The 25,150-nt window shown below is 39.8% G+C and overlaps 1 long non-coding RNA gene across 1 annotated transcript; it reads right to left on the bottom strand.

The window, feature by feature from the left end:
• Nucleotides 1-19,478: 19,478 nt before the first annotated feature.
• On the bottom strand, nt 19,479-22,193 carry LOC125897525 (uncharacterized). Its single transcript, XR_007450442.1, has 4 exons — nt 21,840-22,193; nt 21,347-21,483; nt 19,988-20,053; nt 19,479-19,781 (listed from the first exon to the last, which is right to left on the bottom strand). It is a non-coding gene; the product is annotated as an uncharacterized LOC125897525 (long non-coding RNA).
• Between the last annotated feature and the right edge of the window lie 2,957 nt (nt 22,194-25,150).

Genomic DNA, 25,150 nt, shown 5'->3' with positions numbered 1-25,150 from the left:
GATATTGGTAATCAGAGACTGAAAAAAAATGTTTGATTCTGTTTTGCATTGTAAATAGAAAATATTTACAGTAAAGATATATAGAAAATATATCCTTCAGGTATAGTAGCATTACAGAAAATATTATGGCTCTAACAGGCGGGTCGAAAATTGGCAAAGCAGAGTTGGAGTCGTTATTAATCATTTACAATACATTGCGTGCAATAGTCCCTTCTCACTCTCTCAAACAGACACACACCTTGGAGAGTGCTGGAGCACTGCAGCACTCTTGTCATAGCCCTCATCTCTGTCCTCAGTCCTGACAATTTCCCCACTATAATATAGAGAAGCAATCACTTCAATAATGTTCGTAAATAAACGATTAGTTAATGAAATCAAAGTCCTATGCTACAAAAACTATGGGCATTTTATTTTGTGGCCATCCACATGTATATGAATCAGTTTGAGGAGACAAAATAGTTAAAAGACAGACATGTCAATTATGATTTCTTTCCCCTGATAGTTTCAGATAGAATGAATATCTGTTTCCACTACATTATCTGTGCTTTCCTGATTAATGATATGATATGATTCGTTATTTGGATGTTGTGTATGTTATTGAGGGATGAACGCAAATATTTGGATTCAAGTACATCCCGAAATAGCAGTTTAACAAAAACTTAAAGAAATGCATGTTGCATTATTAATGCACCCTGTTGTCATTTTGTTTTCTTGAAAGAAACCTGAGAGGTTTATGATAAAGTATCTCCATTGTTACAACAAGCAGCAGTGTCTTTCACTGCCTTATCTTCCTTTTATACCGAGTCCTCTTTTTAGGAGAGTATTGACCGTAAAAATAGATTCAGTGTTTTTGCATCTACCTGAAAATCTTGCAGAAAAGCTGTTTTTCATTCTTGAGTGGTGCCTGTGCTCTTCCACTCAGGTTTTGCACAGCCTTTACCAAAAGGTAGACAGGCTGTATGTTCTCGAAGGACACTGTTTAAAGAGACCTAACTGGGGATATCAAAGTAGGGAGGGACAAAAACAAGAATTTCTGAGAGGAACATAGTTCCATTTGAAATTACCTTTGGTAACTTACAAAAGGTACGTTTGGAAAAGAATGGTCAATACCAAAGTAGGCAGGTGAAGGTTCAAAACACCAGATACATTTCCCACAATGCAATTTGATTAGACATTCCCAGCCTGATAAACAGCCACATCTTTTAAACTCCACAGGCAGGTTTTCTGGTAGTAGTAGTATTAGTGTCAACAAACACACGCAGCTGTTTTTACAGATAAACATCCTTTGACAAGTACTGACTTTGACATGTAAAACATGTCATGTGCTCTTTTATTATTCATTGAAATGTTATCAATTTTTTTTTTGGTTCATTGGTGTTTAGTATGCACATAATGTGAGGTAACAAAACTCGTGTCACCCAAGGCCCCAGACCCTCAGGGGGGCTGAAGGCTCCACATTCACTCACACAATTAGCTTGAGGTAACTTAATTAATTGCAAATGCATTTGTTAATTGTGTATGCATCACAAGAACACCTTTCAAACTGAGATGATATAGGAACCTCAAGGCAACACCTATACTCTCACCCAATCTTGAGGCCTCACCCTGTCGAGCAGTGGTTCCCAAACCCCATTCAAAATATTTTTTCAGTGGTAACACACAGTGAATAAACATTAATGTGGCTGTGTTCGTCTGAGTTGACAGTTTAAAGCTGTCAACGACTGCATCGAAAACAGGAATGTTAAATATAAATAAATGTAAAATGTGGTTTATCAAACTTACATTTACGTTTTTTTAAAAATTGAACTTGAACATTTATTTTAGAAATTATGGATGACCGATACTTTTTAAATTCTTCTTATTATTTTTTTTTAAATCTCACACACCCCATGCAATACTATTTTAAAAAAACACAGAATGGATCAGCAATATTTTTTTTTAAAAGTTCAACAAGGACAAATCCTGCTTGTTGGCCCTAAAACAAAAAGAAAAATGCTGTTTAATAATCTGGGGAGTTGAACTCCCTGGATTAAATCCGAGGTTACAAGTCTTGATGTGATCCAAAATTCAGATCTAAGCTTCAAGTCCCACATTAACAAGGTGACGAACATTTTCCACCTCTGAAACATTGCTAAGGTAAGACCATTTCCCAATGAAAAAGATGCAGAGAAACTGCCTTTACTTCAAGCCACTTTGTCTACTGTAACACACTTTTTACTGGCCTCCCAGAAAACACCACTGAGAGACTTCAGCTCATTCAAAACTCTGCGGCTCAGCTATTAACTAGAGCCAAGAGGAGAGAGCATGTCAGGCCAGTCTGAGCCGCTCTGTACTGGTTGTTACATTTAGAATTGATTTTAAGCTCCTCCTCCTTTTATACAAAGCCCTACATGAGCTGGGACCGAGCTACATCGCTAAATCCCCTGTTAACTATTTGCCTTGGGGAACACTGCAATCATCTGCTGCTGGTTTACTGGAGGTTCCCAGCAACGGCTGGAAGATCAGGGATGCAGCCTTTGTCAATTATGCCTCAAAGCTATGGAACACACTACCTATAGATACCAGGGAAGCAAGCTCTTTAAATATTTTAAAAGAAAGCTAAAAATATATCTGTTCACTTTAGCCTTTAGTTAGCTCTGACTTTCCTCATACAGGTCTGAAATTCTTTCTTTTTACGCTTCACACTTCTGCAACTTTGTGATTTTACAGTTCTATGAGTTTATGACTTTTTATTTCATCTCATGATTTCATTTGAAGATTTATGGTTTTGATTCAGTGAATCCATGCCTTTAAGTTTTCTTTGCATTGAGTTGCATTGTTTGTCAGTTTTATGTCCTCTTGAGGGTCGCGGGGGGGCTGGAGCCTATCCCAGCTGACATTGGGTGAGAGGCAGGGTACACCCTGGACAGGTCGCCAGACTATCACTGGGCTGACACATAGAAACAGACAAGCATCCATGCTAACATTCACACCTACGGACAATTTAGAGTCACCAATTAACCTAACCTGCATGTCTTGGGACTGTGGGAGGAAGCCGGAGTACCCAGAGAAAACCCACGCTGACACGGGGAGAACATGCAAACTCCACACAGAAGGGCCCCCCCACCCCAGGGTTAGAACTAGGAACCCTCTTGCTGTGAGGTGACAATGCTAACCACTGCACCACTGTGCTGTTAATTATAATTGTGCTTAATAAAGTCATTACAAACTACTTATCACTAGCTAATAGGGGTGGCATGTGGCACCCACTTTTCTCTCACAGTTGCTAGGGGTTAAACTGGTCCTGCGGTTAGTAGTTCTATTTTTCTGTCTCAGGATGAAATTATTTTTCTTTTGAAAATCAGAATTATTTATATTAATAGACACACTGTGCAGTAAAAATGTGTTGGTCGAGGAGTTTATGCAAGGGGGCACCAGGGACATTTTGCTCAGGGCCCCAGAAAGGCATGGGCTGGCCCTGCTAAAGGAACACCTTCCATGTAAATGCCTTGGATTCTCCCAGAACCATTTTAGCAGTGTTGCACCTTCTGGAGCTGGATTAAAGTCTGGTCTCAGGCAGCAGAGATGTTCATTAGTCTATTTGTGGATCTTGTCCCTCTCAGTTCTACCAATTGCATCCATCAGCTGAAGCCATGTCGGTCCAGCTGGCACAAAAGCAAACCAATTTGCAGATTTTAAAGATTTCCATGACTTCCAGCGAGATAATGATTTGGAACAAAATTGTGCAAACCAATCTGTCCTGCAATGCAATTATTCATTTTTTCTAAACAGTTATGAAAATATTTTTTTTTTCCAATTGTGGCCCAACAACAGCGAGCCCGTGCTTTGTTTTCTAACAGTGAGTCCAGCACACAGGCCGTATCTACTTCAGCGTTTTCTTAGAAGCAGTCTCATAGCTGCTCTCCACCCCCTCCCGCCCACCAGCAGTTTTAGCTCTGCTCTAAATAAAAATGGATATATTAGGAGTGGCAGCGTGTCTAGGTCCAGGTCATTGGCGTACCAACACTAGCACGGCGGTGAACAATCTGACACCCTGCAGGAGTTTTACACATTTGATTTACATTTATTGATTACTCTGATGTAGGCCATTAATCACGTGGAAGGCTGACCTTTTTCCCCTCCGAACAACTGGAGCCAACTCTTTATTTCCAACACTGAGCTCAGGAAGATACGTTACAACACTTAAAGGCCTGATCTCTGACACGCATTATTCTGCTGAATGTGAGAAAATGCCATAAGGAAGGCTTATTCCACTTCAGGAAGATCCATTGCCATGAGAGAAAGCTTGATCAAAATACACCTAGGGATTTTTTCCCACCCTAATCATGTGCTGTTGATCTTTTTAATGCTCTGAAAACACAAACAAAACACTATATCTCACATTGGGTTGTTTTCCTCCTTCTTGGCACATGTAAATTTATGCAGACAGAAGGATAAAGAGACAGAGGAAATCATTGTTGACCCAAATTTGAACATGTGTTTAGTATTTCTAACCATTTGTCATGTCAATTTATATTTACAGTCTTTGGCTGCATAATATTCACCATATGTGGTGCCCATATAGCATGATCTAAATTCCATCATGTATGTGGAATATCATTAGATCACTGTATTGTTTATGATCTGTGTAAAAATACATATGATATGACAGCAAACTCCCAATGTTTACATCTTTACACAATTTTTTATCCTGTTATATAAGCATGTTCACTACAATCTATGTTTTGATTGAGGCATTGTAAAATATCTGAAACATTAAAATGCTGTTTTCCATTAACCGTTGGTTTTATGATGTCTTTGCTCAATGCACATATTGTATTACTTTGTGTTTTTTATGCAAATGTTGTTCATTTAAAATGACAAACCAATGGGCGAAGTCCATAGACTGTATTAGAGTAATGGACACAGCCACAATGACATCACCCATTAATCTGTGGACTCTAAGCAGCAACCTTGGGGGCTGAAAAATAAAGCAAATGCAGAACTGCCAAATAAGTGCAGTTCCTCGAATGGCCACTTGAGGCTGGCTCCAAAAGCAAGTCAGTCCCCCGTGACACCAATGTTAAAATCCCCAAATTTGAAGCACAAAAATACACATATGACACAAAAAATAGTTTTGGTGTCTGTAGCTAATTTTGACATTCATGACAACTGTACGGGAGGGGAACCTTAATATAAATACCCCATTTATATTTTATTAAGGCTTTAAGTTACGCATATTACAAAGTTATGTGGGTCTTCACCTTTCATAATGGGAGTCCACCTATGGGTGACTTCACTGTGCTACATCCATTATTTTTTGTCTGTGTACTCCTATTTGAAGCCATCAGTTTGGCATTTTGGCCATTGCCATCTTTATTTTTGGAGCCAAACATGACCATACTTGGACAATAAGGTGGAGCTGGGCAGGAGTGAGGGGTTTATCTGACTCAAGGACTGAGGTGATGCCTGGCAGACAGCCTATCACTCAAATCAGCCTTGTCCCTAATTATGCCTAACTGTAAGCCATAAGAAATGTACACAGGTGAGTTTTTAAAAAATTAACCCCCCGTGAAGTCGTTATGAAATTAGCTATAGAGACCAAAACCATTTTTGGTACTAGGCTGTAAACATCTATATTTCTGTTGTAAAGTTGGGCATTTTAAGATGGGGGTCTATAGGGATTGACTTGCTCTTGGAGCCAGCCTCAAGTGGCCATTAGAGGAACTGCAGTTTTTGGCACTTCACATTGGCTTTAATTTTCAGCCCTGGAGGTTGCCGCTGGGTGAAGTCTTGTTAGCAGTTTTGTTTCCATACTTTATTTTTATTTTTAGATTAATTTACGGCTATCTACAGTGTAGGGTCATGGTATCTTCCAAGCAGACTTCTAGAGACACAGAGAGAAAACTGGGTAGAGCATGCAAACTCCACATTCCCACCCTGAATTTTAACAAGGAACCCTCTTGCTGTGAGGCGGCAATGCTAACCACTACACCACCGTGCTGCCAAAGGTTAAAATGGCGCATGTCCATTGGAAGAATATGGTATTTATTTCTTTAAAATTATACTGTATCTAAGTATCGATCCCCAACATGTACCATGTGAAACCACAAGTCACCAATGAATATTTGAACTACGTTACTTATTTCATGTGATATATGTGACTTATGACACATAATGTACATTACCTTAGTTGTTAGTAACAAGTGTACTCAGTGAAAGCCAAACCATGTGTTTTTCTCTACACCTAATCACATAGTATTGGTGTCTAAACCTAACAAAATGAAAGTGAAACCTAACTGTTCCAAATGCCAAGAGACATTTAATGGGCTGATAATAATTAACCTACGAGCTATTTAACGGAGTGATCATTTCAAATGTGTGCACAGGGCACTTGCAGCCTACATGTTACTTGGACAAAATAGTTCACCAAATGAATTAATGTAAATGTACAACACATCCTCACTTCAACCTCATCATATATAGTTGCTTGATTATGGACTTTCCATGTCTACATAGGACATGAAAGGCCGCCTGGGTGTGTCTGTTGTTGACATTCTGGAGCACCATGTCAGTTTCAGCCTGTTACATGCACTGTGTTTTTTTTTTTTTCAAAATACACCTGCTTTTCATAGGAAATGTACAGTTTGCATACCGTCTCTAATAAAATGCACTACATAGGTACAACACTGCAGTTTTTTCCTTCAACACCAAATGCACATGGTTACGTTTAGCCAACACATGCACATGGTTAGGTTTAGACAACAAAAGCATATGCTTAGGTTTAGAAAAAAATTACAGGGTTTGGCCTTTATGGGAGGTGAACACCGGCCTATCGTGTGAAGGTCAGTGGTTGTCGGACCCATCCACCACCCCTCTCGCCTGCCCTACTCAGACTTTTCATCCCCTTAAGTTACACTACTGTCCCTCTGCACTTCCCCCTGATGCCATCAGGCACCCAGCCATGTATCATGCCAATGAGAAAGGACTGCCTCTGTCACCGATGTCTGATGTGGAAGTCACTGCCCAAGCACCGGAATTTGATGACTTCAGAATGATCCCGCGTTGAAATCTAATTAAAGGTCTGAATTCTGTCTTAAAGTCCAGTAAAAAAACACAAACCAAAAAAATTCTGGTGGGGAAATGCTTCATCATTCATCTAACCCTTTAAAAATGGACCTTCTACTGTGTATACTTACATGCTGTTGTGTCTGCATTTTTGTAGGATTTTGAGGATAACATAAAATGAAAGAAATGAAACATGTCTCTGACTGTAAAGCCTCATCAGCTTTTAAAACACCAAAGAAAAGCCTAAGACTGGAAATCACTGTGATTCCTCTGTGTGCTCTGTCTCCACCTCAGGCTGCACCTCCGGAATGAAGACAATGAGAATAATCTGTGTGAAGCATTCCTTAATTTGTTTCAATATTTCAGTGCGTGCATCCCATCAGGGACTCAGCACGCTGTGGTAAAATGAAAGGCAAACACTAAACACTTCCATATGATCAATTAGATCAAACCATTTCACCTCTGTAATGCTGCAAAATTATTCTCACATACACTTTGATGGGCTACTTCCTTAAAGCTGATACAGTGCTTCCCCTCTTTCCCCTCCTGAGATCTCACAGACATATGGTCATTTAAACTTGTTATCCTCCTTATCCAGTTCAGCCTACAATGGAAATTCTCAACATGACATACCTGGCTTTTGTTTCTGTCTGTGTGTAGAAACACTGGAGAGATGTAACAGTTGTCCCTTTTTGACTGGCTATATTTGGAAATGCTTATTCCAGCCATATGCCTCTCGTACAGCTGTTTACTGTATCATTTACTAAGATGCACACTTGTCATCCTGAGTGCTTTCTTCTGTTTAAAAAGTCTATTTGTGGAGCATCTTTACCTTCAAGGTTTGCTGCTGCCTCTTTCTTTTCCTTCCTTTCCTTTCTCCCTGGAGCCCCTTTGCGTGCCTCCATCTTGTTTTTCAGACAAAGCTCCTTTTATCCCTGCTCTGTCTGGTGCCCACCTGTTGGCTCTGCTTTCCATCACCCAGCCTGCAGTCAGGAGACACCGGTGGCTCTGGGCCGCCCCGCTGTGTCTTTGATCACTCATGTGACCTGTAGCAGACGTGCACTCGCCTCAGGGAGAGGGAAGCATGAGGCAACCCTGCATCCACAGCGGAGGCGTGAGGGAAGATTCTTATTCCCCTGCAGGCTTTATCAAAACGCCCGGCCATCCACCATGAGGTTACAATGCCTGGCCTCTATGAAATGGCCCACCATGGCAGGGAACCAAGCGCGTAACTCAGAAACTCACCGCTGGGAAATGAGATGCCTCCGGTGGGTGACCTGTTGTGAGTGGCGACGCTTCATATAGCGTGCTCTCAGCTGACACTGTGGGCTGCGTGTTGCCATTCAACTGCCTTTTACTGGGGAGAAATGACAAATGATGGAGTGTGATATGGGGAGATTTGTGGACAGCTGGCATACAAACTTGCAAAGCCTGGAGGAGATGGATGACACATGGTGGAGTACAGTACATTTACTCCTCCACAAGCCATTGGCTTTAACAGACCGTGCAATGTGAAATGTCTAATAGTGAGGAAAATCACATCTCACATTATTCACAATTTTATGGGTGTGCTCGTTCCCAAATGGGAGGATGACATAAAAGTCCATGACTGCTCTGCTTTCCAGTCCAAGTCTTGACTTTCTTTTTCAAAGCCATTACGTGGGTGACGTGGGCAGATTTATTATGTGGCGTTCATTGGAAAATATGAGCTCTATTTCAACTTAATTGAGACGGCAGATATGTAAGCTTGCTTAAATTACACCTCCACAAAGGTGAGCACGCTAAATCAAAAGCGGCCGTTAAAATTACTTTACTACTACTTTTGCCTTCTTACTTTACTTGCAATCTTTTACTAAATTAAGGCTGCATATGGAAGACCACGAGACAACAGCAACACCCATGTGGAGACCCGTCTTAATATTTTCTAAAGGCAAGTGGCTAATTAAGACATCCACAGAGCAGTATTTCTCAAATGATGAGTCAGGATCCAGGGGGTCACCAGCTTGTTTCTTTGTGTCTCTGGGTGATTACCATTATTTTTTAATAAGATTGGGTCTCAGGGGGACATTACCTTTATTGTATCCAGGCCCAACACTGTCAGTTAAACAGGTTTTATGTTATGCTCGAAGTCAGCCGGTACTCACCGTTATACACAGTACCAGTGCTTGTACGTTTTACTCTTTGGTGCACCATGACTGGTTCTGTGCACTTCTCACAAGCTGACGGTACTCTTTTTAACTGGGTAATTCATATAAAAAATCTGTATTACCCAGGGGGCACTGGTGGCACTACATAGGCTACTCAAGGGGCACTTGCTGCTTCTATGAAACTCATGAACTTGTGGTTACACAGGCTGTTCTCTGCACTACTTGTATGTTTTCCTACAAAAAGTAATGCACTAAAATTCATACATATCCCATAAAATTATGAGCTAGTAATTTGTGTATGTCCCACATACTATTTTGGAAGGCTGAGTGATCATGTGACCAATACACTGATGGGAGTAAAGAAGGAAGCAGTGCCAAGTGGTCCAGTGATGAGGCAGGTTGACGCAGTGGATGGGTTGCAAAACATAGGACTTTCCCCAAGAGACGGGTGCTCAGAACCGTGTGAACTTTGAGAGAACTTTGAGTCATTTTAAGGTAACTTTACGTTAAGGACGTAAAGTCATTGGTGGGGCCATAATTCATAGGATATCACCCAAACTGTTGTATGAAAATACTTTGGGTTATAGCATAGGAAGCCATGTTGCTAAAGTCTTAATAGTTGCTCAGCAAAGCCGTTAGGACAAATTGTTTGCGAAAAACCATCAAGAGTAGGACGGCTTACAAGGAGGTATGTCGACATCCAGCCAGGTGTCATTCATGTGACAGTATGCACTCAGATTAACAGTGTTGTTTTTGATTGGTTCTCGTTTGAATTTGCACTGCTTCTCATCTACCAATCAGATCAGTGCAACCAAATCAATGCAACCAGCCGACCACGCCTGGCTACGAAAATGCCGCATTGAGAAACGTTAGCAAATATAAGTTACATTACTTTGAAGTATTTAAAATAGTTTCATTACTTATTACATTTTCAACAGGTTAATTAGTAATCAAGTAGCGCTAGGTAGTTGTGACGGGCCCCAGTGCACAATGGTACATGTCACTGACTATTCAAAAGTAACCCTCCCAAAATAAAGGCTGTATTTTGTGTCAGTATCAGACACTGAGGGGTTTGACCGAGTGTTGGTATTGGAATTTAGGTATACATTCATAATTTAAATTTAAATCTACAAACAAAACATTAGGTGGACAGACAGATATTTTTTTTCTCAATTAACTTTTAAGTAAACCTGAAAGAAAACATTCAATATTGTTTTTGCACATTTTCCTGTAGTTTGTTAAAGGAAGTATTTGCATTTTTAAAACTGTATAGGGTTATGGTCTATGCCAATTTTGCAGGAAAAATAATCTACCTAAGAGAACTAAAATAAAGACATTACAGCCTTTCCACCTTAAACACACTCTGCCATCTAACCTAAAAACTTTCATCTAAAATTCAGTGTTTGTGTAGTCCCTTCCCTGTATTATCTGAAACACTACTGTATTTTACAGTCTGTGCATACAACATTGCTTTGAAGAAACATTGTGGAATGAAGACTACAGTAATTTAGGAGAATTGGCTGTGTTGCTGTTTGAGCAGATGAGTAAAAAGCAATTAAAATGCACTCATTAGAAGTCAGAATTTAAATAATGATGAAACCAAACCAAAGCTCTATTCATAATTCATCACATATTATAATGTCTTTATTAAGGCGGAATTTCAAAGTGGATATTTCAAACCAAAGCACACTTACTGTATGTGTTCTGGCTACAAAGCCTTCAAAAGACTGTTAACCATAACACCCAGTACCACACATAATGTGTGTCGCATTTTTAAAAGGACTCCCATTGTTACAAGCAGACAATACAGACTGCTCACACTGGAAGAGGAGAGGAGGAGTGCCTTGGCAGTCTTTCTTTGAGAAGTCTTTGCAGAAGTCGGATGACATTTATTCCATCTAACACTGGTAGGATGCTGTGATAAAATGTGCCAAACTGTTGTTTGCGTCCTTTCAAAAGATTCTTGTTTGTGTGTTGCTGTTTTTTTTTTCTTTCTTTCCTTTTACAAGGACTTTGAAATGTGCCGCAACTTTAGTGGGAGGTGATGGTGAGTGTTGGACAAGGCCAACCTCCATATTCTTACAAATGTGGATCTGGAAAAGAAAAGTTCAGCACAATGCTACTTTGTGTCTGACAAAAGTAGAGTCTGTTAAAAGGAGACACTTCATAGAACAAAGTCTGTGAGGAATTATGGGTAATTCATTGTTTCATCACACGATAAATGGGATAATATGAATTTCAGAGATATTCAGAGATAATTCAGTTGTGTTTTCTTTCCCAGGATGAAGATAAACTTAAAGGTCCAGTGTGTAGGATTTTGGGGGAAATATTGGCAGAAATGAAATATAATTTAATAAGTGTGTTTTCTTTAGTGTATAATTATCTGAAAATAAGCTGGCTAACTTCCAGTTTCTAGGAGTTAACTTCTACTTGAACTGAGATAAAATAACTCACTTGTGCAGCTCGTCTAGACTTTCCAAATGTTATAGGACTGAATGGATTAAATCCCGATAGTTGGGGTTGACACTCATAAAAAATGTATCCACTGATTTACAGACGTCTCTTTTGCCATGTAAGTCAATGGGAAAAACAAGGCTTTTTGGGCTGCAGGGCAAAAATGTCCACCTGTCATTTAGCCATTTGTTATTGTTGCTGGGATAAAAATGCATTACAGGGTCAAACAATGGATTTTCATGCTGAAAGCTGGGATTTTGAAATTTCACCCAGAATGAAACCCCCATGCAAAAAATCACCCCCTGTGACCTTTTGTTGGACACTTTCTAGAAAATGGACATTTTTGTCCACTTGAAGGGTCATGGATAGGATAAAAATGCATTATAGGGTCAAATAATGGATTTTCGTGCTGAAAGTTGAGATTTTGAAATTTCACCCAGAATGAAACCCCCATGCACAAAAATCACCCCCCTGTGACCTTTTAATTTGTCTGTGAGGGAGTTTTGAATTTTGGAAATGGACAAAAATGTCCAGGGGTCACACAAGGGTTAAAATCACCTGGTCTGTTTGTTTTGGAGAGGAAGAAGAGACTCATGGTTAAAACCTTCTGAATGTTTGGTTAAAAAATAAGTTGAGCAGACATTAAATTATCAGAGAAAACAGGTGAGCACACTTTAGCAGGTGCTTGGTGAGCGGCCCATCTGTGATGTGCCAAACAGTGTAGGAGAAACACTTACTTGTAATATGAAAAAGCTTTATTCAGTGTTTTTACCAGTTTAAATCACAGGGTCTGATTGATTTGGAGAGGAAGAGACCTCTGCGGATAATTTGGCTCCCACTAAAGCTGGATCTTAAGTTATCAGAGAAAAAAGGTAAACACACATTAGCAGCTGCTGGGCTGGACAGGAAATTGCCTTATTCAGTGTTTTTACTGGTTTAAATCAGCAGTTACATTTCTTTTGGAGAGCAGACCTCTGTGGAAGATGTGGCTCTTGGTAAAAACCTCCTGAATGTCTGGATCAGAAATAAGATTAGCTCAAAATGAGTTATCAGGGGAAATAGGTGAGCACACATTAGCAGGTGGTGGGCTAGCAGCCTGTCTGTGACCTACCAAACAAGCTCAGGGAGAGACCTCTGGGGATAATTTGGCTCCTGATAAAACCCTACCAAACAAAGAACATTGAAGAAATTCTAACCAAAAGAAGTTTCAGCTGGCTGCAATGTTCAGTCCTCACTGCTTGATGCCACTAAATCTTACACACTGAACCTTTCAAAAAAAGAATTAGCAGTGCTACATGAAAATGGGATGAGTGTATAACTGTCGATGGCACTCCCTCCTGATAGCATAGCCTCCCCTTTGTACTGCTAGGTTAAAGATCAAAGGAAGTAGGAAGTGTCGCTCAGCAGTTCCTCTCCCATCAGCCATTGGGAGAAACGTGTGTGTAATGGACAGCTCAAGACTTGCTCCGCTGGATCTCCCGTGATGAATTATTCAGCTGCTCCGATGTGGTGACAAAACGCACGGTGTCAGAAAACCAGACACGACTTCATCAGCAAAATGCTTGAGCTCTTTCACGCCCCTCCTCCACTTCCTCCTTCTCCCGCTTCTCTACCAGTACCCCCCCCCCCCCCCCCCCGCAGTAATTTCATTTTCACCTCCGCTCAGGATCCCGTGAGTGAAAGTGCTGGTTCTGGGCGGGCGGACGGAGGAGGCCAACTAGGCTGGGTGTCCCTTTGTCCTTGCTGGCTGTGGAGCCTCAGACCATCCATCTCTGTCAGAGGCAAGCATCTCAAGAACCCTCTCTCCCCTTCTCCCCCTCCGCTCACTCCGGAGGCCCCGTCTCGCAGGCATGTCAGTGCTAAATGGAGCCTTTACACAGTATTGACTGGCCCCACAAGTCTCTCCACTGGCCATGCTGGGCAGATTGGGAAGCAGCCTATCATATTTTTACTCTTCTGCTTCCCATGTTGGATCGTGCACGCAGCAGGTGAAAGGAGGATGATTACAAAAGCTGGAGGAGGCTGTGATGAAAATAAAATGGGGCTCTGTCTCGCGGTGTGACAATGGCGATGGCTTTGCGGCGGGTGAAGCGCACACGTTTGCACACACTGCTGTCACCTTGTGTGTCTGTGAGTCAATTATCAAGGCATTGAACCGGCGTGACAATGTCTCTTCGCTCCTCAATATTGCTTCAAGAGCACACAATGCTGCTGGCAAGTGGATCCATAGCCGACAAGGACAAAAGACTTTAAAGGCGTTTAGGCAATACTCGGTTGTTTTTGGAAAGAAGTTATTGTAACTGACCTTTAATAACCTAAGGTGCAAAGAGAACTAGACTCATTTATATACTGTAATAATGATTAGTATCGTGTACATTTTTAACACTACACACAGAAAAGGGATATTTTTGCCAATATTTTAAACAGCTCTGTGTCACAGCAGGGTGGGCAGTTTGCGCAGATGAAAGGTGTTTTGCTTCATTTTGGGGGTCCTCAGGTTTTGCCTCATCAGTCGGACTTTTGCTGGTGGATAGGTGGGCGCTCCAGGCACTAGCAGCCTAGAGGAAGGCCGAGTGTTATTCATTAGATGTTAGTGCCAATGTGGCAACAATGGAGAGCTGGTAGGAAATTGGCATAATTAGCCATAATGAATGCATTTTTTTTTTTTTTTTTACAAGCCTTGATCTCAATTAGCGATCACATTGATTTACAGTGAATGCTAACATTAATATTACTTTATGTAGGTGCACTCCATGGACTTGATGCTCAGCCCGGATGCTTTCTGTTGAGATGCTGAAGTAGTGATGATGTGCTATTGTGGTAGTCTAGTTTGGTTTGCAATATACTGTTTTTGTTTCAGCTTAAAATTAAATTAAAATTATACTGTGACTTGGCCGCCAGACATGGCAGACTACATGATAGTCCACGATTAATCATCCCTGTACATCTTTAATGACGTGTGTTATGTCATCAGATTATTCTTTTCCTATTTACTACTTTTTTCAGTAACTATGGCTGGTTATGTGCCAGCCGAAATGTTGTAGTAGCACAAAAAGCGGCACCAGATGTGATGAGCTACATTTGAAGTATATGTACATGTTGCATGCAAACTATGCAAGTCACTGAATCCTCTACAACAGGTTCCTGCCAATGTTTCACAATAAAAGCCTTTTAAGAAAATGAAGGGATTCTCTCAACCACAGTTATATTTAACTGGCTACCACCCTTGAAATTCAACACTCAACCTACACAATTGTTTGATATTGAAAGTCACCCAGCAGCTGAATGAGCATAGTCCCCTACTTTTTCTGCAAAGAGTGGGAAATCTACACGAAGTATATATTGACAGTAACTTATTAGGGAAAAAATATATTTGTTTTCAATTTAATTATTCAATTTTATTGTATTTTCTATTTCTCTGCAAAGCGCCTTGGCTGACATTTGCTGTTTTTAGATGTGCTCTATGAATAAATTGACTTGAATTAACAGAGTTGATGCAACTGAAATGACTACTGACAGAAATTAGTATTTCTGTTAAAAAGAGAAACATGGTGTTAGGTTTAACGCGTCATTGGTGTTGTGATGATGTAATTATTGCTGTGGAAATGTATTGAACATATGCACATATGCATTCTACATTGTAATGTACCGTACATACAAAGCTACAGGCATCAGGCTTTGTCATGCTGGCTTTTATTTATCTGAGTACACAGTGAGTTCTTAATTTATTCACCTGGGAGTTCAGAGATGACCCTATTTCTGTTTAACCATTCGTCGAGGTTAGTCCCATTTAGGTAATATTAATGCTGTAGACAAAGCAATAATAATACTAACAATAAGCTATTGCAATTATATTAACACAGATAATAGTGAGCATTTTTCACATTATTTGATTAAAAGCTCAGAATCAGGTCTATTGCCAAATTAGTATTCACATACAAATAATTTGCTTTTGTGCATTGGCACATAACATGAACATAGAGAAAATGAAATGAAAACAAGTATTGCAAATAAAGAAATAAATATAGAACAGAAGAAAATTCTGATAAAATATTAAGCACTATATAAATATGTACAATATATCTAAATAAAAATGAAAGAGCAGTGCAGTTTTTAGAAGTGGTAGTTTCTCCAAGGAATGAGCAGAGGTTCACAGTACAAAATATAAATAAAAGTATTAAAAAAAAGCAATGTACAGTGTACAAAGATACAGTCCCAAAGATGTGCGTTTATGTAGTGCATACAGATGAATAGATGTGAAGCCGTCAATATAACCAGTGGTGTCTGTGGGGGGGAATGAGAGTCTGTGGTGTTCCTAATGACATTAATGATCGCTCTGTTCTATTCAAGAGTCCCAGTGAGTCATGACAGTGTGACAGTGATCAGCATGAACAATACCAGGACCCTGAAAGTGAAGCAGCTAAATGGAATTTAGCCATCATCTAATTTTTTCATTTGACGGGTGCTTGTCTTACTGTGACATGTTAAAGTGTCTTCTGTGAAACTGAAAAGGCCAAAAGTGACAAAGGTCTGTGACTCCATTTATCCTAAATTAAAAAGTTTATGATAATTTAAGTCATTTGCCAAATTTACAATTCAGTCAGACAGCTCACGTTTTAAATCTTTACTTCAACAGCAGAACATAGTTAGAATTTGGAGCCTAGACTCCAGCCTCATCGCTCCCTGCATATATGTTTATATGAGATATTGGGCTTGCCAAGGGCACCAAATGTGCTCAGGCCACCACTGGCCCACATTGTAAGTTAATTTTGAAAAAACAGGATGCATGTAACAAGCATAAATGGAGACAACATCCTGGTGCCACAACAACAAATGCAGGAGGATACCTAGCACATGATACACAGACGTGAACTGAACTGACCAAGCAGCGTACTGTATGTGTCTTGTTGGGAAGAGAAAGGCTTGGTAACTCTGGAGAAAGATAGATGATTGTTGAGTCTCATCTCAGGTTGTTAAATACTGACGCTTTGGGCTGGTACTTAGGCCTGTCACGAATTACAAATTTTGCTGGGCAATTAAATGCATCAGAAATTATTGCAATAAGCGATAATATTGCGTAATATTGTGCTTTTAAGACCATTTTTATTATTGTTGTAATTTTGCTGTTTTTGGAAAAAAATTTTAAACTTATATAACGATAATAAAGGCATAGTGATGCAAGTACACCCTTTTAAAGAGAAATAAACACTTATTTAACAAGAATATTTAGGAATGCAAAAAAGACAATTTAAATATCCGAAATAACATGTAAAAATTTCTAATAAATAAATAAATACAAAAAAATAGACTCTCAGTCTCTCACTCTCAGGTGTGCAGTTAAGTTGGTCATATTCACTCTTTTTGTTGAGATGGTTTTAGAATAAACCCGGCACACCGGCTCGTCCTAATTACTGGGCTCCCCTCTGTCATTTGGTTTAAATCCAAAACACTCCTACACAGGGGCCGTGTCATTTGGTTTAGGAACAAGTTACCTGTCTTTCTCTTACACTCAACTGTTTTTTTTTTCCTTTCTCCCCCTCGTCTCCCCTTCACGAAGATCGCACTGTGTGTGTGTAGCCCATAGCCCCGCCTCCCCCACAGAGACAAAGACACTCGGTGACAAGAGCTTTCCCTCCGTTCATTACACTTACGAACCAACTCACCTGGTTGCCAAACGATGCACGGCAGTGAACGCTCTTGTCATCAAGTCTGTTTGGTGGAGAGAGACAAGGAAAACAAACACGCATGAATATGGCAATTAATCGCGGCCGGAAAAGTTACCGTCTCCCTTTTAATTTACCATGCAATTAACCGACTTATGGCACATCGTGACAGGCCTACTGGTACTTTGGTCTGACGATCAACCCAAAGCGTCGGTATTTGATGAATATGGACGCGTTTCAGCATTTGGCTTAAGGAAAGCCAAGTGCTGAAACGCGTCCATTTTTGATACTGCTGTGCGTTATTAAAAGACTGATATATGATATTTGTGAGTGCTGATTTATTCAGTTTATGATTTTTGGGTCGGCACCCAGTGATTTTTCAGACGGTGAGTCAAGCACGTCAATTCTTTTCCTTTTGTTTGTAGCCTACACTTCCCATAATGCAACTCAATTGCAACTTTCTAACTCTGCACCTCCAGTTCGTAACACAGACTACCTGTAAAGAATGTGAGTAGTAACTGGGTAGACCTTATGTAGATTAGTTAAATTAATAAAACTGGAGATAGTTGCTTTGTCTTTTTTCTTTATTTTTGGACTCAATTATTTCCATAATTAACTATTTCAATAATGAAGTATAACAGTAGCTAACACAATTTCAGTGCAAGCAGCTGTCAGATTCACATTGTGCTTTTCATCACATCCAGATTTTCTTATTGTGTGTCCTGTTCAGCAGCCACATCTCATATCTTGGCACATTAAAATTCAGAAATAGGCTTATTAAAGGTGTCCATGCAATAATAAAACTGACAAAAATAAACCAAATAAATTTGTTATAATCTATAAACACATTTCAGGGCTCTGGGTTTTTCATATTTTCACTCTATGCTGAAAAGAATGGAAAACAATGGCTGCTTGGAGGAGGATAAAAACACATCTACAGCAGTGGAAGGTGTTTGACAGTCATCTAAAAAATAATATTTGTGGGGATATGCATGCAAACAACTGGTTTGTGTACTTCCTGCGTGTCCATCCCTGCTGGTTCACCGGGGGAAATCCTCCGTCCTCCATCCCTCTCCCCCCGTGTCTCTCTCCTGGAGCTCCATCTGTAAGTCCTCTGTCATGAAAGCTAAAGTCCCTCTATTTCCCAAAGGGAGCGGGAGTCAAAACCTGCCATTCGTATTCCCAGCACAGACCTGCATCCATCAATCATCTCATCTAACACTGGCTGAGGCTCAAAAGGAGCTATTCTCTTTCTGGAGTCCCTCTACATGTATTGAAGGGACGTGTCTTAGAACAAAAGGCGAGGAGTGCCAATAAATCCCCTAAGATTGAATGACATTAAGCTGTTAGAAGGAAATGGATCCGGCATCAGGGGCACTTTGAAAACTTCTGCCTCAACTTACAGAATTATAAATGAAGATATGTGCCTTAAATATGGGCTTGTGTAACGGCAGAGGCATACTGTGTTGATGTTACAGTGCATGTTAGCTGGAGGGAGCAGTATGGAAGAGGGTGTGAGAAGAATGATGAATGTTGCAGAATGCTTTCAAGATCAGTGTGCGCTCTAACAATATGACAGCCTCTCATTACTGCAGAGGGATATCACATGTTTGGACCAATAGAGGGCTTCAAATGGAGTCTGTTCAGCCATGTTTAAAAGAAAAATGTTTAGTTCATCTTTTCACAGGTTTGTTGTGTGGTTTTAATTTTAGAAATATATGAATATAATATAACACCCTGGCTAACAGAATGACACTATGGGGGTGTGTGCCTGGAAATGTGACTCCAAAGTGCAGAAGAACATATAGAAGTTTAGCCCCTGGAATCAGGGCTGGAATAACATATTATGAGGCCCTGGGGGGAAAATGATTTTGGGCCCCTGCTGACCCCCCACGTATTGCAGTCTGTGCATTGTTTTTGTCACCTCTGAGTCCCCATTAAGGCCAGCATATACAGTACTTACATCCTGAAATAATAATTTGTCAGAGTTTGTGTTAATTAGATAACTAATAAATAAAATAGATGTAATATGTTGAGTGTTGATTACTTATTATAGTGTGTAATGGACCAGTAGGTTCGGCTGCTGGAGCAGAGGGAAATGCTTAAATGAGACTCAAAGACAAAAGGTTTGATTTAGAATATGCCAGCTTCTAATTGCAAAGTAAAGAAAAAAAAAACCTACAAAATAAACTATCAATACCACTTACAGTGACAGTAGTAACACAAGTTGTGTTAAACCACAGTTGAAATCACATTAGCAATTACTCTAAGTTCAAATTCAAACTGAAATTGGTTCACCCTTTAAACCAAATACACAGTAATAAACCTTCAATTCACAGTTTCTTTCTGATGAGATTCAATTCAAACACAGTTCACAGTACACAATCACTGCTCTACTTACATTCAGGGGTGGATTTAGCTATGGGGGGGCCCTCCACATCCTTTAATTGATCCTTTTATTGTTGTGGTGCTAAAATGAGAAGATAACACACAAAACAACAACAACAAGTAAATTATACAGATATACATATTTTTACAGAATATACACATATTATTTTTTACCAGCAGGCTCTCTGATAGAATGTTCAGGATGGGTCAAATACAGAGAATTGATTTCACTAGATAAGTTGTACTTTCATGACTTTCATGACTGTATTTGCGACAGAGATGATTTACCTTTACACAGCTCAAATATGGGCAGCAGCAGCAAGCACGTTCAGCCAGTACATGCTCTATGTGGTGCTGACATGAGAAGATAACACACAAAACAACAACAGGTCAATTATACAGATACATACATTTTAACAGAATACACGTGTTATTTTTTACCTTTTGTCCCTCTCTCTTTCTGTCCCTTTTTCTCATTGTCTTCCTCTCCCTATTTTCTTTCTCTCTCCCTGTCCCTTTTTGTCATTGTCTTTCTCCCTTTTTTCATACTTCTGTCCTTTTATTCATTGTCTCCCTCTCCCTTTTTTCTTCTTCTGTCCCTTTTTCTCACTGTCTTCCTCTCCTTTTCTCTCCTTTTTTTTACTTTTTCCTCAACCTTAAACATCTACAGCAGTAAATTATAACACACATTAAAGCAACATTAATACAAAGCTATAACACTGACAGGGATCATTTTAATGCAGAGTGAGTAGCTGTTAATAATTTACTTACATACTTTGCAATGTTTTGAATGCATAACGTAAAGGAATACTTATCAATATAAAAAAAAAATTACCCCTTGGACAGTTTTGCTAACGTTACTCATTGGTTGTTCATCTCGATCTCCACACGATGGACCCTCCTGAACGGATGTCGACGAATGTCACCGGTTGATTGTTGCTGGTGGTGACGGTGAAAAAACTAGTGACTTTTGTCAATTTTGTATCAGATTTTCTACTCTCCTGCTTCTTTCTCCTTTTCTCAGCTCTGCTGGGTTAACTTCTTTTCATTTCTCTCAACTTCGTCGTTGTTGTTGTCTTTTCTTTTCTCCTCTCTCTTCTCTGCACCAAGCCGTTTGTTTTGCTGTTGTCTTCCTGAATCCTTTCAGCACATGCACAGTAAAATGGACTAATCCAATGTAGTGGGGATTGAAGGGGGGGCCCCGAGACACACATAATACAATAAGCTTTCTGCTGGCATTTTTTAGCTAAAGGATTTTAATCAAAAACATAAATAATGTGTGCAAATAAGAAAAAACTCTATTAACAATAAATGTATAAGGAGTTTTATGGGGCCCTCAGAAACGTGGGGCCCCAGGCAACCACCTAGTTTTGCCTAATGGTAAGTCCGCCGCTGCTTACAACTACCACTGTGCTGGAAAATATCCTGCCACTCAGTCATCAGTTCCCTGAGATGAAAATGTGAGTTTATTTTTTTTTTTTTTTTAAATTCTATTACTCAACAGTAATAGTAAATAAAAGTAAAATGTGAGTTCAAGTCCACAGTTCAAGGGGAATATGTGTGTGTGTGTGTGTGTGTGTGTGTGTGTGTGTTGGGGGGAAAAGGGGGGATTGATAAGTATGAGTGTGAGTGTAGCAGTTGGCCTACCACACCACCGAGTGCAGTAGAAACAGGATGCATTCAGTGACCACGGCAGTATCTAGGTCCTGTTGGGAAGGCTCGCCATCAGCGTCAAAGATCCAAAGGTATAAACCAAATAAAACAAAGAAACAAAAAAACCTGACCTGTCAACAGACAGTGTCAGAAAAATATCATTAGTTTTTCTTTAACTAGTGTTTCCCTAAGTAAAAGTACTTTTCTCCTTTTTTTTCAAATCACACATTCCATCAATATCAACCTTTAAATACAGAATAACACAATATGTAGGCTTTACACCTTACTACTTCAGTAACCAAAATATACACTGACACGTGCAGAATAATAATTACTTTCATCCATTTTATAACCTAAATGTAAACCAAAACACTTTTTCCTCTACAAAGTATCTTCTCCCAGCTTACAATAAACAGTAAGTGCATAAAAATGACTCAGTGAGGTTCAAGTTATATAAAATTGCTCATAAAAAATAAATAATTCTCACCGATCTCTCTTATCGGGCTGGGCGCCTTCACATGAAATGGCGGCGCTCAGTTAGCTCACAGCGTCAGAGTCGGAGTGATACAGGCGAAGAGTGTGCGGGAAGGTCACGGATACCGAAGGGTCCACCGCTGTTGGAGCTAACGGCTATTAGCATGGGGCTACTAGAGCTGGAGCTAGTGACTGTGCTAATTCACTTTTCTCTCTACATGTACTCCACAAGCTCTTCATACGTCTCAGCATACAGCTAATATTATAACGGTTAACTGGTATTTTCTGAAGTTTTATCAACTTTTTCAGTCTTCTCACTAACCCTTTAAGCAGCACTCCGCACAATGTCGTCCCTGTCTCGTCGCACACTCCGGAATAAAGAGGAAGAATACACACACTTGCTCGCTCTCCCAAAACGGGAGCGGGGGGGTGGGACAGATGGGGTCAGATAATTGCTGATTGGCCCAAGGTATCCCGCCAATCTCTTGTGATGTGTTCAGTGGATATTTAATGCTCTGTTATTTAGACAACTCTTATGTTATTTCGAATTAAATAACAATATTGCAGTACTCTTGTACTTAGGTTTGTTTGTCTATTTTGTTCTGTGAGTCACTACCATGTGGGTTACATAGACAACACAAATTGAACTTAATTTTCAATTCAATTTTATTTATATAGTCCAATATTGCAAATCACAATTTGCCTCAGAGGGCTTTACAGCATACAACATCCCTCTGTCCTTTGGACCCTCACAGCGGATAAGGAAAACATTTACAGTGATCCAAATGACAAAAATGATACATAAAGAGAAGGAGGGACAGAGTGAGATGCAGGGCAGACAGTAATGGCAATAGCTACAATAACATAATAATAATTTTAGTAATAATAAAGAATTTTGGTAGTATATATGTTATAAGTACATACTCATATATAATAGTATATGTTTGTGATAATAACATGTGTTTATGTGTATAATAATAGTAGAAGTATGACTAACAATAACCGCTCTGGCCCCAGGGATACATTTGACTATGGTCACTGGAGTTTCTTTAAGGTGAAACTTCATGTAACTTAACGTGAGGAAAAATGGTTAGAAACATGAATGAATTGGTGGTGAACTGTTGGCTTCAGCTTAGCACTACAGCTTAGCCTCCCAGCTGCACAGGGGCTGCCAGAGGACTGCTAGCAGAAGCTATGCTATGTGGCTCCGCGCCAGCTACAGGGGGATGGGTAACTACCACCATTCTACAACTTAGAATGCAGAACCTGCCATAGATAATATTATGCAAATCATTATTTGTATTATTTGTATCAAATTACAAAAAACGAAATGACATGCAGTGAACTTGTGCCTTTTGGGTAACTTTGGCTAAGGCTAGAGGTCAGTTGCCTGTGTTGCACAGCTGGTAAATCAGCATTGCCTGGGATTGCAATGAGTCACGCCAGACTCAGGGTAAATATTTATTCTGAAAGAAGAAGCTTTTAAAAAAGAAATCACTTGCTGCTCTGGCTTTCTGGTGTCAATAGTTATCTCAACAAGCCCAGATCAGAAAATATCTCACCACTGTATGAAAATCACTGCAATGTATAAAAAATCACAAAGTCTAATAAAAATCACAGCATTGTATAAAAATCATAGCATCAAACGAAATCATGTATAAAATCACAGCATCAAATAAAAAGCAGAGCATCTCATAGAAATCGCAGCATTGCACAAATTCACAGAACCGCAGAAAAATCAAAGCATAGAACAACACATAGAAGCAAGAACGGTGTTAGGCTATAAAAGTCTTCTGTGCCACAGAAGAAGAAGATATGATTATGTACATTTAAAAGCCACTGAAAGTCCAATATTGTCTAAAATTTCTTATATATGAAAATTTAAGAACATTTACACATTCAAAACTGATTTTGTTTGACAAAGTGGCAGATCAGTGCAGCTTATCTGGTCCTGCCTGGTTATCACAAAAAGTTTCTCTGCAAAATTTCAGTTCCAATTGGTGTCAGTTGTTGCGATTCAGCTTGATATCCTGGTATACTGTCACCTCTATTCATGGATTTAAAATTAGAAGATATAAATCTTTGAAAACAGCTCACAGATATAGTGTAATTTAAGGCTCAGTCACGTCCTAAAACAACTGGTAACTGTAGGTTTAAGCAAACATTAGGTCGGATATGCACCCTAAAATCTCCTTCATGCTTTCAGAGAAGGTCCTGTGATAAGGTCTTTATAGAAAGAGTCCCTCCACCATATACGTACAACAGGGTATTGTATTTGGAAGATGGGCTCTAGTAGGTGAAGTTTAGTGTGTGATTTTTCTTTCTTTATCCACCTTATTTTCAAACACGGAAGTAAATAGTGACCAACTTCCGTTTTTTTGTGTGTGACTTCCGGTCAGCCGCTTTCCCTCATGCTTTCCCTTACCGGAGCTAACGGTGCAAGCTAATTTTTTTTTCAATTTTCAGTTGTTTATGTTAGCCAATCAGTTAGTTAGTTAGTTAGTTAGTCTGTGTATTTTGTATAACGTTAGATAACTGTGCCCACGTTTCCGTTATAACGGAAATTTATTCCCTCTAAATGCGAATAAATCGCACGTCAATCATAAACTATGAACCAAAAAAGCACAATCTATCCCGAGTGAGACAAACTGCTTGATCCCCGTCTCCAGTGTACCAGCAGAGAACCTGCAGAACCGAATCAGCGAAAAAACACACCTGGCTAAGCCTCTCTACCTGAGCAGCTGAAGCTGCGGCTCGCACCCTCGACACACAGACGGTGCTTCTGCATGCCAGCCAAACGTGTGCGCAACTGTGAGAAATAAATATGTGAGGTTTTTCTTTTCTATCTTTTTTTACCCTTTCTTTCTTTCTGTCAGCGACATACACTCCTAACACAGGACGGGTTGTTTTAATTGACTGAGTTGATCATTAAGCCATAGTGATGCGCAGATCGGCTCTGATAGCACCTGAATCAGCATGTACGCATCAACCATCCAGTCGTTACAACATGATTGAGCTAGCAAAGCAGTTTTGTGTTGCTATGTCTGGTATTTATTCAGTTTTGGGAAATCACGATGTCTAGAAAGTGTCAGTGACTGCAGCTGACAGGGACAGCTAATGTTAACACTAGCAGCAAAGCTAACATCAACATAACAGCTAACGTTAACACTAGCAGCAAAGCTAACATCAGGATCGTCATCCGTTAAAAGCCTCCCGTTGTCGGATACGACATGAAACTACTCCAGTTAGCTCAATCATGTTGTAACTAAGACATCCGCTAGAGAAAATAGTTTTTTTCAGGGGCCACTTTGTGAGTTTAGTGAG

Source organism: Epinephelus fuscoguttatus, linkage group LG11 (genome assembly GCF_011397635.1).
Source record: "Epinephelus fuscoguttatus linkage group LG11, E.fuscoguttatus.final_Chr_v1".
In the NCBI taxonomy this organism is placed as follows: Eukaryota; Metazoa; Chordata; class Actinopteri; order Perciformes; family Serranidae; genus Epinephelus; species Epinephelus fuscoguttatus.
The sequence above is the reverse complement of the archived record's forward strand: the minus strand, read 5'-3'. Positions and strand labels throughout refer to the sequence as shown.